We start from the raw sequence: 13,500 nt of genomic DNA, 5'->3' as shown, positions 1-13,500 counted from the left end.
AGCTATAGGTATTCCTTTATCCCCTCCCTCTTGGACCTCCCTCCCGCCCCCCTCATCCCACCCATCTAGGTGTTCACAGAGCACCGAGCTGAGCTCCCTGTGCTATACAGCTGGTTCCCACTAGCTATCTATTTTACACATGGTAATGTATTTATGTCAAACCTAATCTCCCAATTCGTCCCACCCTCCCCTTCCCTCTCTGGGTCCACATGTCCATTCTCTACCTCTATGTCTCTATTCCTGCCCTACAAATAGGTTAATCTGTACCATTTTTCGAGATTCCACAAATATGCGTTAATATACGATATTTGTTTTTCTCTTTCTGGCTTACTTCACTCTATATGACTATCAGAGAGGGGAAAATGTATCAAGGTTATGTAAATAACCTAGAGGACAATGTTACTTATTTTGGGGACGAGTGTACAGATCCAAGAAACCTTACAGTTAGATAGAAGAGCCAGGGGAATAGTGGAACATTCTGCATTTTTTAAAAGTAAATAAATAAATAATGTTATTTATTTATTTATGGCTGCATTGGGTCTTCATTGCTGCACGCGGGCTTTCTCTAGTTGCGGCGAGCAGGGGCTACTCTTCGTTGCGGTGCATGGGCTTCTCACTGCAGTGGCTTCTCTTGTTGGAAGCATGGGCTCTAGGCATGCGGGCTTCAATAGTTGTGGCACGTGGGCTCAGTAGTTGTGGCTCGTGGGCTCTAGAGCACCGGTTCAGTAGTTGTGGTGCACGGGCTTAGTTGCTGCATGGCATGTGGGAACTTCCTGGGCCAGGGCTCGAACCTGTGTCCCCTGCATTGGCAGTCAGATTTTTAACCACTGAGCCACCAGGGAAGTCCTGCATTCTTTTAATCACAGGAAAGACAGGAGCCAAGAAGGCATTTCGGAATTTGACTAAGTAAAGATTTTGGTAAAGTGAAAACTTCACTCCTGGTGGCCCTGGAAATGAGGCCCCCAGCTTTTGATAATTTTATTATAATGTGAAATGACACATATGAAGTACTTTGTAATTAACTGGTGTAATTACAAGTTCGCCTTGGGGGAAGGCTGGGTAAGAGTTTTGCAGAGGTTTGTATAGCAGAATAAAGAGAAGAACTTAATTATGTATTAAAGGTCTGGATTTGTGTGCTAGAAAGTTTGTGATTCTGATAAACCTGTTCTTTGGTCAGAACAAGAGTAAATAAAGGAAATGGATGCATAATCACATCTTATTCTATCTGCCCCCTTACTATCTATTAATCTGGAAGGTTAAGACTACGTAGGAAAGGAAGAAGTAGAGTGAAGAGTTAACACGGTGTGGTCTGTATAGAGACCTAAGACATCAGAGAGGATAAACAGACTGATTTAAATTAGAAATTAGGAAATACTTCACAGAATGGAGATACTTAGACTCCGAGATGACTGGGTTTTTCTCAGGCATTAAATAGAGAGAAGAGTTCTTCCTAGGGAGAAGGTACAAGCATGGCTTGTTCAGGGAAGATTTGTCATACCTTATCCTGCTCTAATATCCACAGCACCAACAGTATTATAGAAAGAGACAGAAGTTACGATGATGCTGATATTATCCTGAGTCTCCTCAGAGCACATGCATGCCTGCCTGTACGCTGAAGCACCATGAGGTATATGGGTGTGCTGGGATTATTAGAGGAACCAGTAATGAGCCCTAAACAGATAAACCTCAGGTAGAAGTAAAAACTTTCTTGCCAGAAAACTTTATGTAAAAGGTTAATTTAATTTAGCCTTACAGTAGATGATGGTTAGGAATAATTACAAGCTAATATTTATGCTAGAGGAGGAATCTGACCTTCACAAAGTAGACCACCATGGCTGTCCCCATCTTAAATGGACAGGTTAGCCTGAGAGAAAACACAGCAATACTTACAGCAGTACTATGTCCACTTTGTAAGATGTATAGAACCTGATAGCATACCTCTGGGATTGGAGAAGGCGTGGAGAGCTTGCTGGGATCTAAGACAGAGCAGCTTGGGAGGAATGAGAGGAATGGAATGGTGTCTGTGAACTTTCAACTCTCAGGGTGTCTGAGAGTGTTGGGGTAGAGGTGAAAAGCAATGGAAATGAGAAAAGGATCTCACTCTCTCTTTTAGTGTTGGTACAAGTTGTACCAATAAGTGCTAGACACCAATTTTCTAATGAGCTTGTAATATCCCTTTATTATTCAAAAGGAAGCTGGTAGGTACTTTAATTTTACTCTTTGAAGTGCTAAAATTGTCTATTTCACAATATCTGAGGATGAGATAACAAAAGCAAAGCTGGGAGCTCCTCATACCTGGATTCTGATCCCAGATTCAGTGCTTACTAACTGTGCAACTTTATGCAAATTACTCAACCTCTCTGGGCTTCACTTTCTGCCACTGAAAAATAGAGATGAATATACTTTCATTTCCAGGGTTTATGTGAGGAATAAATGACATAGTACATAGAAAGTGCCTAGCAAAGGCATTTGAAATTGTTAGCTTCTATAGCCCCCAAGCTTCAGTCTATTTTCCTTCATACACAAAGCAGGTACAGCTTACCCATGAAGGAAGGATATATGAAGCTTATCTTTTTCTATGAATGAAAAACAAGAGAAATCGGGCTCAATTAAAACAAAAATGTTTACTGAACAACAACTGTGTGCTTGGTGCTTTATCTGGAACTACAAGAATATTAGCACTTATGGCTGGTAGCCACATTAATCTTTTCTAAAAGATCATGGTTATTTCATATCTACTGAGGACTTACAATAAGCCAAGTAATATCAGGGCATGCATAAGGTTCTATGTATTCAGGTTGTAAGAGTAATGAGGAGTAAGTTATCTCTTAAAAATGTGATGGACCTGGAGGCTCCCGCCATTAACTGCCATCATTTGTACCTGCTCTGGAGAAAAGGAATCCTCTGCCAATGTCCTTTGACCATACTCAGAAGCTGCTTTAATAGGAGGCCAGAAAAAAGGACAAACCTGTTCTTAGGTGTGTTTTGTGTACACACATTCATTGGCTCACTGAGATCTTTGTGCCAGGTTCCAAATCCATTCACAGCCTGCACACTGTGATAACGTACCTCCCTCCTGGAATGGACTATCTACATATCGACACCCCAACCAAACCTTACTGATGACACTTCCTCTTCTGCTCACTGCTGAATGTGGTTTTCTGAATATCACCCCCAGCATACGCTCATGGATTTAGAATTTTGCTTCTCTCCACATACGACTTAACATGTCAGGCTCTGACCTCACCCTCAGCCTGAGAGACAACAAAACAGTGACTGAGGTGCCCTTGGGCAGATTACCTGTGTTCAAATCCTGACTCTCTCATTCATCTAACTATGTGCCCTTGAGAAAGCTTCTTAGCCTCTCTCTGCCTCAGTATTCCCAGCTACAAAATGGGGATAATATATCAGTATCTCAGAGAATTATGAAAAATAAATTAATTGGTACCTATAAAGCAATTAGAAAAGAGCCTAAAATATTGCAATGCTCAGCAAAGGTCAAACAACGATTACGTTTAGATGTTCTAGTAAGGACACGCTGCCTCCTTACTGCCTAATCCGGCCCCTCCACAGGGATGTGTAGCCAGTGTAATATCTAGAAAGGTGTCATTTTTTTTGCCTTGGCTCTGTCCGGCATATGCTGTCATGGAACTGTTCACCATAGACTTGATAAGACATGCTACATGGAATGTGCACAAGAGCTTTCCTGAGCTTACAAACGCTTGATAATCTTCCTAACAGGATATGTAATTTATTGTCAAGTGCCAAATGACAGAATACATATTGTCACTTTCTAGAGTATGTTGTTTAATAAAACAGTCATGGTTTCCAATGAAAGAAGTGAATTGGAACAATCTACCCCCTAAAGAGTTAAGTTCTTAACTCCTCTTGAGTTAGCAGTTTGTCTATTATATCTACAATTTTCCCAATGTCAGAAATCCCCAGGAGGACTCTTAGCCAAAGCGAATAACTGAACTGTGTTTTCTTTAAAACAGGCAATGCCAGAGTATGTATCATGAACCTGCATCTGCGTTCATCAACAAGGGAGAATAATAGCATGGGGGGGTCTCGCCAAAAAAAGGTTTCCTAACATAGTTTAGACATATGTCTTCAATCAAATTAACCAGCTGACACAGTCTTTATAGTGAACTTATAGATGAAAAAGTAAAAGACTGGAGAGAAACAGCTAAATGATTGGCTAAAAATACAGAAAGCAAGGGAATAATTAAGCTTCCAGTTAACTTCACTTTGTTTCAAACTGAATGTGTATCAATATTGCCTATGATTAGTATTCCACCCTATGCAAAAGAACATAAAAGCTGACAAGTTTTATCACAATAGATGCAGCATACAGTTTATGGCCTGTATGCAAAATTCAGTCAACTGAACTGAAAGACTCTCTCTGCAGACATTTAAGCTGAAGAGGAATCCTCAGCATCTCTCCAAAGATAGCCCACTGACGAGCCAAAACATACCATCAATACATATGAAGGCCAATGTACTTTATATTTGGGGTCATGCATAGTTTCTTCAATTTAAGAAGGGATTTCCTTGCTGAAAATTAATTCGTGAAAAAGAGAGGAGATAAGGTTGTTTTTACTTGGTGGTATCTGTTTGATTTGAAAACTTAATAAAATAATTTAAAATAATGGACAAAAATACTTCTGAAATAAATGCTCTGAACATTAAGCATGTGATAGTAATGAAAACTGTATGAGCTCATGTCCCTTGAATTGGAAGAATTTTTTACGTTGCTTTAAATGCTTGCAATAGGAAAGGTGTATAATTTGGCTTTCTCCACTTAGGAATTACGTAAAGCTAAAATTAGTAGTACATGAGGATAAACAGAGAGCTCCATTTTCTATTTTTTCACAAAAATCATGTCAGTTGACCATTTTTAGAAGAAAATAATTGAATGATTAACATCTGAATGTTATCTGCCATCCAATAAGAACATTTTTATAGTTCCAGTAAGTAAAATTATTTCAATGTAAGAATTTATTTATGTTATGAATATATGTGGCCCAAAGTCTCCTTTTGACCTACACTCACTATCTCTAGAGTAGACTTGCATACTTCTGCTGGCATATAAATATTCCATATGGAAATTCTGATCCAATATGATTTAAATTCAAGGTCATATGTATTTTCAAATACTGTACGTAAAAAGTGACAAGAATATTTCCCAAAGTCTAAATTCTAAATTCATGTATTTCTGTGCCTTTTTAGAATGCTTAATGTGTTGAAATGAAGTCTGTGATTTTTCAAAGTACTTAATATAGAAACAGAAAAATTATTAGATAGGAAGGCTAATCCAAAATTTTAAAATAAGACAAGTGATAAATGAAATGGCATGTCACTTTGAAGAAGCCAAGTCAAAGCTAAAAAGAGAGAACATACAAATTTTCATTTCCTCCACACTCAGGATAGAATTTAATGACCTTTAATCTGCCTTTTAACACTAACACTACATGTCTTCTGATTTTCACACAAATGACTAAGGTTACTAAGACATAATTTTAAGCAGTTGTATTGTTCAAATGAATATTAAGGTTTATGACATCTACTGTAGGTCTCTAACATAAATTAACATATATTTTGTGAAGGAATCAATTTGGGTTGCCTCCATTAAGTTTATGTAAAAGACCATTACTACACAATGTATTAGCACAAGTATCGGTAAAATTAAAAACTAAATGAAAAGATATTTTTTCATCTGTTTTTCCTTCTGCCACAGGGCATCTCCCTGAAATGATATCCCAACTCTTCAGCCAACTCAAATACATCATCCCACAGGTTAGAGTTCAAGCATTACTTGTTCAGGGAGGTGGAGTCAAGATGGCAGCGCGGGAAGACGCAGAGTTAAGAATCTCCTCAGAACTAGGGCACCTGCTGGCCACTGGTGAGGGACACTGAAGCCCAAGGAGATGGGAGGAACCCCAAAGTGAAGTGGCGGCTTGCAGGATCTTAGTTCATGAGCTCGGGGTCGGGCCAAAGCTCCTGCGGTGGGAGCTCCAAGTCCATACCACTGGACTAACAGAGAACCTCAGACCCCAGGGAATATTCATCAGAGTGAGGTCTCACAGAGGTCCTCATCTCAGCACCAAGCCCCAGCTCTACCCAGCTGCCTACACACTCCAGTGCTGGAAGCCTCAGGCCAAACAACCAGTAACACAGGAACACAATCCCACTCACTAAAAAAAAAAACAAAAAAAGAGAGACGGCAAAAAAATATGTCACAAATGAAAGAGCAAGGTAAAAACCTACAAGAACAAATAAATGAAGAGGAAATAGGCAATCTATCTGCAAAATAATTCAGAGTAATGATAGTAAAGATGATCCAGAATCTCGGAAATAGAATGGAGGCATGGATTGAGAAAATACAAGAAATGTTTAACAAAGATCTAGAAGAACTAAAGAACAAACAAACAGAGATGAACAACACAATAACTGAGATTAAAAATACACTAGAAGGAATCAATAACGGAATAACTGAGGCAGAAGAATGAATAAATGGGCTGGAAGACAAAATGGTGGAAATAACTGCTGAGGACCAGAATAAAGAAAAAAGAACGAAAAGAACTGAAGACAATCTCAGAGTCCTCTGGGACAACCCTAAATACACCAACATTCGAATTATAGAGGTCCCAGAAGAAGAAGAGAAAAAGACAGGGTCTGAGAAAATATTTGAAGAGACTATAGTTGAAAACTTCCCTAACATGGGAAAGGATATAGTCACCAAAGTCCAGGAAGCGCAGAGAGTCCCATACAGGATAAACCCTAGGAAAAACACACCAAGACACATCTTAATCAAACTAAAAAAACTAAATTCAAAGAAAAAATATTAAAGGCAGCAAGGGAAAAACAAAAAATAACATGCAAAGGAATCCCCATAAGGTTATCAGCTGATTTTTCATTGGAAACTCTGCAGACCAGAAGGGAGTGGCAGGATATACTTAAAGTGATGAAAGAGAAAAACCTAGAACCAAGATTACTCTAACCAGCAAGGATTTCATTCAGATTCAATGGAGCAGTCAAAAGCTTTTCAGACAAGTAAAAGCTAAGAGAATTCAGCACCACCAAACCAGTTTTACAACAAATGCTAAAGAAACTTCTCTAGGCAGGAAACTCAAGAGAAGAAAAAGACCCAGAAAATCAAACCCAAAACAATTAAGAAAATGGTAACAGGAAGATACATATCAATAACAACCTTGAATATAAATGGATTAAATGCCCCAACCAAAAGACACAGACTGGCTGAATGGATACAAAAACAAGATCCATACATATTCCCTCTACAAGAGACCCACTTCAGACCTAGGGACACAGACAGACTGAAAATGAAGGGATGGGAAAGATATTCCATGCAAATGGGAATCAAAAGAAAGCTGGAGTAGCAAAACTCGTATCAGATAAAATAGACTTTAAAATAAAGACTGTTACTAGAGATAAGGAGGGACACTTTATAATGATCAAAGGATCAATACAAGAAAAAGATACAACAATTATAAATGTTTATGCACCCAACACAGGAGCACCTCAATACATAAGGAAAATGCTAACAACCATGAAAGGAGAAATCGACAGTAGCACAATAATAGTAGGGGACTTTAACACCCCTCTTACACCAATGGACAGATCATCCAAACAGAAAATAAATAAGGAAACACAAGCTTTAAATGACACAATAGACCAGATAGATCTAATTGATGTTTATAGAGCATTCCACCCATAAGTGGTAGAATACACTTTCTTCTCAAGTGCACATGGAACATTCTCCTTAGGTCACAAATCAAGCCTTGGAAAATTTAAATTGTATCAAGCATCTTTTCTGACCACAAACACTATGAGATTGGAAATCAATTACAGGAAAAAAACTGTAAAAATAAAACAAATACATGGAGGCTAAATAGTGTGCTACTAAATAACAAAAGAGATTAATGAAGAAATGAAGGAAGAAAGTAAAAAATACACAGAAACAATTGAAAACGAAAACACAATGACCCAAAACCTATGGGATGCAGCAAAAGTAGTTCTAAGAGGGAAGTTTATAGCAATACAAACTCACCTCAAGAACAAGAAAAATCTCAAATAAACAATCTAACCCTACACTTAAAACAACTAGAGAAAGAAGAACAAAGAAAACCCAAATTCAGTAGAAGGAAAGAAATCATAAAGATCAGAGCAGAAATAAATGAAACAGAAATGAAGAAAACAATAGCAAAGATCAAAAAAATGAAAAGTTGGTTCTTTGAGAAGATAAACAAAACTGATAAACCCTTAGCCAGACTCATCAAGAAAGAAAAGGAGGACACAAATCAATAAAGTTAGAAATGAAAAAGGAGAAATCACAACTGACACTGCAGAAATACAAAGGGTTATAAGAGACTACTACAAACAACAATAGGCCAATAAAATGGACAACCATGAAGAAATGGACAAATTTTTGGAAAGGTACAATTTTCCAAGACTGAACCAGGAAGAATTAGAAAATGTAAACCGACATATCACAAGTAATGAAATAGAAACCATAATTAAAAACCTTCCAACAAACAACAGTCCAGGACCAGATGGCTTCACAGGCGAATTCTATCAAACATTTAGAGAAGAACTAACACCAATCCTTCTCAAACTCTTCCAAAATACAGCAGAGGGAGAAACACTCCTAAAATCTTTCTACGAAGCCACCATCACCCTGATACCAAAACCAGAAAAAGATATCACAAACAAAGAAAATTATAGACCAATATCACTGATGAACATAGATGCAAAAATCCTGAAGAAAACACCAGCAAACAGTATCCAACAGCACATTAAAAGGATCATCATACACCATGATCCAGTGGGATTTATCCCAGGGATGAAAGAATTCTTCAATATATTCAAATCAATCAATGTGATACACCACATTAACAAACTAGGGAATAAAACCCATATGATCATCTTAATAGATGCAGAGAAAGCTTCTGACAAAATTCAACACCCATTTATGATAAAAACTCTCCAGAAAATGGGCATAGAGGGAACCTACCTCAACATAACAAAGGCCATATATGACAAACCCACAGCAAGCATCATAAGCAATGGTGAAAAACTGAAAGCATTTCCACTAAGATCAGGAAAAAGACAATGATGTCCACTCCTGCCACTCTTATTCAGTATAGCTTTGGAAGTCCTAGTCACAGCAATCAGAGAAGAAAAAGAAATAAAAGCAATACAAATTGGAAAAGAAGAAGTAAAACTGTCACTGTTTACCAATCACATGATACTATACAGAGAAAATCCTAAAGATGCCACCAGAAAACTACTAGAACTAATCAATGAATTTTGTAAGGTTGCAGATAAAAATTAATGCACAGAAATCTCTGGCATTCCTATATACCAACAACAAAAAATCATAAAGAGAAATTAAGGAAACACTCCCATTTACCATTGCAACAAAAAGAATAAAATACCTAGGAATAAACTTGCCTAAGGAGGCAAAAGACCTGTACTCAGAAAACTATAAAACACTGATGAAAGTAATCAAAGATGACATAAACAGATGGAGAGTTATACCACGTTCTTGGATTGGAAGAATCAATATTGCGAAAATGACTATACTACCCAAAGCAATCTACAGATTCAATGCAATCCCTATCAAACTAACAATGGCATTCTTCACAGAATTAGAACAAAAAATTTTACAATTTGTATGGAAACAGAAAAGACCCTGAATAGCCAAAGCAATCTTGAGAAAGAAAAACGGAGTTGGAGGACTCAGGCTCCCCGACTTCAAACTATACCACAAAGCTACAGTAATCAAGACAATATGATACTGGCACAAAAACAGAAATATAGATCAGTGGTACAGGATAGAATGCCCAGAGATAAACCCAGTTACATATGGGCACCTAATTTACAACAAAGGAGGCAAGAGCATACAATGGAGAAAAGGCAGCCTCTTCAGTAAGTGGTGCTGGGAAAACTGGACAGCTACATGTAAAAGAATGAAATTAGAACACTCCCTAACACCATACACAAAAATAAACTCCAAATGCATTAAAGACTTAAATGTAAGACCAGACACTCCAAAACTCAGAGGAAAACATAGGAAAAACACTCTTTGACATAAACCATAGCAAGATCTTTTTTGACCCACCTCCTACAGTAATGGAAATAAAACAAAAATAAACAAATGGGACCTAATGAAATTTAAAAGCTTTGCACAGTAAAGGAAACCATAAGCAAGACGAAAAGACAAACAACCCTCAGAATGGGAGAAAATATCTGCAAAGGAAGCAATGGACAGAGGATTAATCTCCAAAATATAAAAAGAGCTCATGGAGCTCAATATCAAAAAACAAACAACCCAGTTAAAAAATGGGTGGAAGACCTAAATAGACATTTCACCAAGGAAGACACACAGATGGCCAAGAGGCACATGAAAAGATGCTCAACATCACTAATTATTAGAGAAACGCAAATCAAAAACTACAATGAGATATCACCATACACCGGTCAGAATGGCCACTATGAAAAAATCTTGAAACAATAAATGCTGGAAAGGGTGTGGTGAAAAAGGAGCCCTCCTACACTGTTGGTGGGAATGTAAATTGATACAACTACTATAGAAAACATTACGGAGGTTCCTTAAAAAACTACAAATAGAACTACCATATGACGCAGCGATCCCACTACTGGGCATATACCCTGAGAAAACCATAATTCAAAAAGATACATGTACCACAATGTTCACTGCAGCACTATTTACAATAGCCAGGGCATGGAACAAACCTAAATGTCCATCGACAGATGAATGGATGAAGAAGATGTGGCACATATATACAATGGAATATTACTTAGCCATAAAAACAAAAGAAATTGAGTTATTTGTAGTGAGGTGGATGGACCTAGAGTCTGTCATTCAGTGTGAAGTCAGAAAGAGAAAAACAAATACTGTATGCTAATTCATATATATGGAATCTTAAAAACAAGAAAAAAAATGGTACTTATGAACTTAGCTGCAGGGCAGGAATAAAGAGGTAGACATAGAAAATGGACTTGAGGACGCAGCGGGTGGGAGGGCAAAGCTGGGGTGAGGTGAGAGTAGCATCGAGATATATACACTATCAAATATAAAATAGTTGGCTGGTGGGAAGCAGCAGCACAGCACAGGGAGATTGGCTCGGTGCTTTGCGATGACCTAGAGGGGTGGGATAGGGAGGATGGGAGGGAGGCTCAAAAGGGAAGGGATGGGGGACATGTGTATTCATATGGCTGATTTGCTTTGTTGTGCAACAGAAACTAACACAGTATTGTGAAGCAAGTATACTCCAATAAAGAGTTAAAAAAAAAAAATCACTTGTTCAGGAAAGCCTTCCCTGACCTTCCTAAATAAGTAATTCCCTATCATAAGCATTCACATCATCGTGCACCTTTACTTCAAGGCAATGGTCACAAGTTTACTTATTTATGTATATGTAACTTGATAAATGTCTGCTTATTCTTCACACTGTGTGTGCTCTCATTTCTGCAATGTTTCTGTATTTACAGTCCATTGAATCCCCAAGCACTGGCTCATGTAAAGTGATCATAAAGGATTTTCTACCCCCCCACAAAAAAAAATCATACACCAATCTGCATGAAAATCACATTATTTTTTAAGACTTCTGTAGATAAACCACATAAATATTCAGTTCTCTTGACAACTGTCAAGAGAATGAATTGACAATTCATTTTTGGCACCGTTATAACCACCGAGTAAGCTGATATTTTCCTTTACAAATTTCTCAGAAAGATAATGCTAGTTAATAATAATAAATAAGTAAATATATATTATATATAAAAAGCCGCCCTGAAAGAAAAATATGCTCTAGGAAATAACCCTTCATATTAGTTCTTCAAAGAATAAAATTAATTGTTTGAAAAGAAACTTCTAAAATAAATAGAGGGTAAATACAAACTTTGATTCTAGCCCAAACAGAAAACTTTTGGGCCAAATTCAAGCCCAAATAGAAACTATGAGGAGTTAAAATTCTCATAGTACATATATTTAATATATTTAAAAAGTAGAATGCAATACTTATCATGTCATAAGCCAAAGAAAGGGTAATAACAGACCATTAATTATGCATATGGAATGGGAGGTAATTGGGTGTAAGATAAAAAGAAAAGTCAGATGATTGATGCTTATTACATAATATTTATAAAACCAGGAAACATATTTATATTAACAAACCAGGTAGTGACATCAATGTTAATGCTTTTTAAAAGTCTCCTTACCAACGCATCTGAGCGTTAACTAATTTTCAGTGTTACAGAACTTCCAAAGTACTCAGCAGAGAGTTAATTTTTTTTTTTCTCAAAGGAAGTCTGTCATGTATGCTTCAGTGAAAATTTCCTTAACATAAAATTGCTTTCTCAAAACATCTCAATTCTTCTGACCTACAATTTAGACTCTCCAAGGGACAAGAAAGAGTTAAATGCAGATTGAGAAGAAAAAAACATAAGAAAATTTTAGCTCTGAAAGGCAGTCCCTACTGGAGTTTTTCTCCTTTAGAGGAACTATGTCATATAGAAAATTTAAAAAATAGCAAACTGCAAATATAAATTGACAAATGCTTTATCCTAAATAATAAAGGTGAAGAAGACATAAAGGAAGTGGGAAAGATTGCCAGACTTCCCCAAAGAAAATTAATAAATCAATTCACATTTCTATTATATACTGTGAGTAATACCTCCATCCTAAAACGGGAATTCAACTTGAATAAAAAATATAGCAGATTTTTAAATCATTATTAACGTGAACTTCACAAACAAGAAAGGACGTGTCTAAAAACAAGAATAATTTGGAAATAAAATGTTTAAGAATAAACAGATTTTAATGCTCCAATCAAGTGAAACAGTGACAAAACCATCATGACAGAAGCACCCACTTTTTCTGTCTTTGGCACCTGATGCCAGTGTAAACCTTAGGGATTTATTTTACTTTTAATTATGGCCATTTTTTTCAAAATGTAAAATTAAAATGGCAACATTAGGGAAAGTGTAGAAAATGAGAGAGGTATCTCAAAAACCTTATAATTGTTTCTTTTTTCCTTTTTTTTTTTTGCTATTAATAAAGTTGGATGGTGGATATATGGTATTTTCAAAATCTTAGCTTCAGACCACGATAAAAAATTTTGTGGATCCCCCTCTCAAATATTATTTCTATAGAAATATATAGGTTTTATCACTTTTTTAGGTGATATAGATTACGTAGGTTATAATCACTACTGTGCCAAAATCTTCTATCCTTTTTTCACTTGTGACAGACTATATTTTTCAAAATGGCTGAGGTAAAATCTCCCATCCTGTAAACTCTTCTTACAATGTGACTCTGACTCATGGAGAGGTAGGATCTATGTTCCCTTCCTTTGAATCTTGGCTGGCTTGTGACTATGGTGGAAGCGATGATATGGCTTCTGAGGCTAAAAAGGTGACAGAGCTTCTGCCAGCTCCTATGGGACACTTGCTCCT

At 36.9% G+C, this 13,500-nt stretch overlaps 1 protein-coding gene across 5 annotated transcripts in view; it reads right to left on the bottom strand.

The window, feature by feature from the left end:
• The window catches only part of MACROD2 (mono-ADP ribosylhydrolase 2), a 1,974,865-nt gene that overhangs the window by 1,746,773 nt on the left and 214,592 nt on the right, over positions 1 to 13,500 (bottom strand). The gene's annotated exons all lie outside the window — the stretch shown is intronic.

Source organism: Monodon monoceros, unplaced genomic scaffold (assembly GCF_005190385.1).
Source record: "Monodon monoceros isolate NGI ecotype Baffin Bay Population unplaced genomic scaffold, NGI_Narwhal_1 Super_Scaffold_13, whole genome shotgun sequence".
Classification (NCBI taxonomy): Eukaryota; Metazoa; Chordata; class Mammalia; order Artiodactyla; family Monodontidae; genus Monodon; species Monodon monoceros.
Note: the sequence above shows the minus strand (reverse complement) of the source record. Positions and strands in the feature narration are given on the sequence as shown.